We start from the raw sequence: 3720 nt of genomic DNA, 5'->3' as shown, positions 1-3720 counted from the left end.
CATTGGAAGCAACTATCCCATACAATTACTCAGTCCTAAGTGAGGGAAGACGAGACCGCAGAGGAGGGAGTGTAGCAATTTGTGGCAAAACAACTCTGCAGCTCAGAGCCCTGAATGTTGGCTCAACAAAGTCCTTTGAATGTATAGGTGCCCAGATCTCAGCTGGTAAAGGCTTCAAAATTTTTGTGCGCACGGAGCCTCAGAGGAAGCTCCTTGAGCGAAACGGTCGTCAGGCAGGCCGCTGCCGCCCCACATTGCCCCACAGCCAGGACTCCATCAGGGTATGTTTGAATACATTTCTATATTTACAAGATGGACATGAATGTATATGTATGAAGATTGAACTGATAGAATAAAGGACCTTGGAGCGGTGCAAGATTTTTTTCTTCTTTATACATGATATATACTGCATCTATTATTCCAATCTGAGCACGCTGAAGGTGGTACCCTATACTCCAGTACCAGTGAGTGAAACCCTCCCTGAAGCAGACATCCACTGTGCCTACCACTCATATTCTATTTACACACGTAAATCAGGGTCTGAGGAGCACAAATCTAGCCTAATTCAACACCTCAAACAATACCAACAAGCAATAACCAAGAAAAAATCAGACTTTATCTCGCACAAAATATCTTCGGCCAACAACAGAGCTGGTCAACTCTTCCACACAGTGGAATCACTCTGCAAGCCTTCCTGCCTAAAAGCCCCAACCACATTCTCCAGGGAAAGGTGTGAAGAATTTTCTGCCTTCTTCACAAACAAGGTGTCTACCATCCGTGCCAGCATTACACCAACATCAATTGACCACTGGAATTTGCATCTGCCTACTACCGTACCACCATGGCAAGTCTTTGACACTCTGAGTGAAGAAGATTTTGGAATTCTCATTCAAAGTCTCCGCCCCACTACCTGCGACCTGGATCCTGGCCCAACTGGATCCTTAATGCAGTGCCCAGAGCTGATCAGGCCAGCACTTCACAAAATCACTCAGTGCTCATTGCAAAGTGGACTTTTCCCAGAAGAACTAAAGAAAGCAATCATAAAACCTCTCTTGAAGAAACCATCACTAGATCCTGATTCTGTAACCAACTACAGACCTGTGGCGAACTTACCATTCCTATCAAAAGTTATCGAGAAAGCAGTCGCCAACCAGCTGGAAGCCAGGCTTACAGATAACAACATCTTTGATACTTTTCAGTCAGGATTCAGGAAAAGGCACAGCACTGAAACGGCATTAGTCCGAGTAATGAATGATCTACTTACTGCAAGGGACAAGGGTGATTGCTCAACTCTGATTCTTCTTGACTTGTCTGCAGCATTTGATACTGTGGATCATGAAATACTAATCCAGCGACTGAAGAATTACTGTGGCCTAAGGGGTACTGTTCTTAGCTGGTTTCAGACCTCCCTATCTGGCAGGACACAACAAGTATGTCTGGGCACATACTACTCTAATCCAGTGCCACTTCCCTATGGAGTTCCACAGGGTTCTGTACTATCACCATTACTCTTTGCAGTCTACATGCTCCCACTGGGCAAAATAATCCAGAACTATGGCCTAGGATACCATTGTTATGCAGATGACACACAACTGTATCTGTCCTTCAAGCCTGGCACCCAAGACCCATCAGCATCCATAAATGCGTGTCTAGTGGATTTACAAAATTGGATGAACACCAGCTGGCTGAGGCTGAACTCTGACAAAACAGAGGTGTTGGTGGTAGGTGGTCCACACATGATGGATAAAGTTCAAAACGCTCACCATCTCAAACTAGCAATTGGGGGAGATACTGTACAGTATAAAGACTCTGTGCGAAACCTTGGGGTGATCCTGGATGGAAATCTAAAACTCAAACAGCAGATATCAGCTGTCGTCAAGTCTTCCTTCTTCCATCTAAGAAATATAGCGAAAATCAAACACCTTATCCCAGCTGAAGACCTACCTGCCCTGGTTCATGCATTTGTATCCTCCCGCCTAGACTACTGCAACGCCCTGTTCATCGGATCTACAGAAAAGGTTCTGCGCCCCTTACAGCTAGTACAGAATGCTGCAGCCAGACTCCTAGCCAATGCCCCCCGCAGCTCACACATCACCCCAGTACTGCAAACTCTTCACTGGTTGCCAGTAAAATGGAGAATCAATTTTAAGATCTGCCTGCTGACATTCAAGGCTCTACACCACATGGGACCCAAATACATAGCGGATCTATTGGAACTTTATGCTCCTCCACGCACCCTCCGCTCTGCCAACAAGATGAAGCTGATTATTTCCAGGATACACTTAACATTTGGTGCTCGGGCCTTTTCCTATGCAGCCCCTACTCTATGGAACTCACTTCCACAATCAGTACGAGAGGCTCCCTCTCTGGACAGCTTTAAAAAAAGGCTAAAAACTCACCTCTTTTCCCTAGCCTTTGAGACTGCATAATGCAGGGTCACAGCGCTTTGAGTCCCCAGGGAGAAAAGCGCTATATAAATATTATTGTTATTGTTACCTTAAAAGCTTATCTGAGGTTAACAGAGGGCTTTAGAAAAACTGATTATCTTTTCATCATTCAAGTAGGCTATAGGAAGGGACAGCCAGCGTTCACATGAACTATAGTGTCATGGCTTGTAAAATTAATACAAGTGGCTTATCAGGCTATCAGTTTACAGCCTCCGACAGAGATAAGGGTGCATTCAACAAAAAGTATATATACATCCTGGGCGGCCTTTGCGGGTGTCTCCCCTTCAAAGATTCGTCAGGCAGGAAATTGGAGTTCATTAAACACGTTTTTTTCTCATTACAAAGTTAATGTATCTTCAGCCACATCCCTAGAATTTGGGAGAGCTGTTATCGCCTCTTCTTTGGCTAATTGTAGAATAACATTTTTCTTTTCTCTTCTGCATTTCTATGTCTCAGTTTCTTTATTCTAGTTAGATCCCAATGTGCTGCCATGGAGGCATAAGGAAAAACAGAAAATTGTATACTGACCTAACAATAATTTTCCTTTCCTGATGCATCTTTGGCAGCACATGGATCCCACCCTGTATTAGGTGATTCTTATAGTTACAAAGACAGGGGGCCTTAACTGGCCTTTCTATTTAAATATTTACTTGTCCTATGGGGTAGTAGGGGTGGGACTACTACCCATTTTTTCTTTATAGTGATCTGTTCCATGAGTGTCTGTATGCAGTGATAACAAGGCTGGATTTATACTTTTTGTGCCTTTAGGCCGAGCATATTGTGTCTACCCTTTCATGTGAAGCTCCGCTCTGCTGTGTGTAATCAAGACAAGATACAGAACATTTACTGTATTTTTTGAACTATAAGACGCTCCTAGGCTTTGAGGTGTGTATGGTGCAGGGGAGTCTTATGGATCTTTTACCCCCTCCAAAAATGTCTCAAAACTACATTACACCAATCCCTGCTGCACCCTACCACTTACACTACACTAGACTATAAACTACACTACACACTAAACTATACACTACACTAACCCCCTCCTGCCCTCTCAACTAAGCTACACTACGCTATCAGCACTAGTTCAGCTCTCACCTGATCCTGACGGCGCACACCTCCCATCTCTGGCCTGTCCAGGCGCCCCTCTTGTCCACCGGCATCTTCTTAGGTGTCCCTCTTCTCCTCTGGCGTAGGTGGCATCTCCTGGTGTAGCTGTACACAGTGGCTGCCTGCCTGACATCAGTGCGCCTCTCGTGTAACCAATGCAGAAGAAGAC

The sequence above is a fragment of the Hyperolius riggenbachi genome, chromosome 4 (genome assembly GCF_040937935.1).
Source record: "Hyperolius riggenbachi isolate aHypRig1 chromosome 4, aHypRig1.pri, whole genome shotgun sequence".
Classification (NCBI taxonomy): Eukaryota; Metazoa; Chordata; class Amphibia; order Anura; family Hyperoliidae; genus Hyperolius; species Hyperolius riggenbachi.
Note: the sequence above shows the minus strand (reverse complement) of the source record.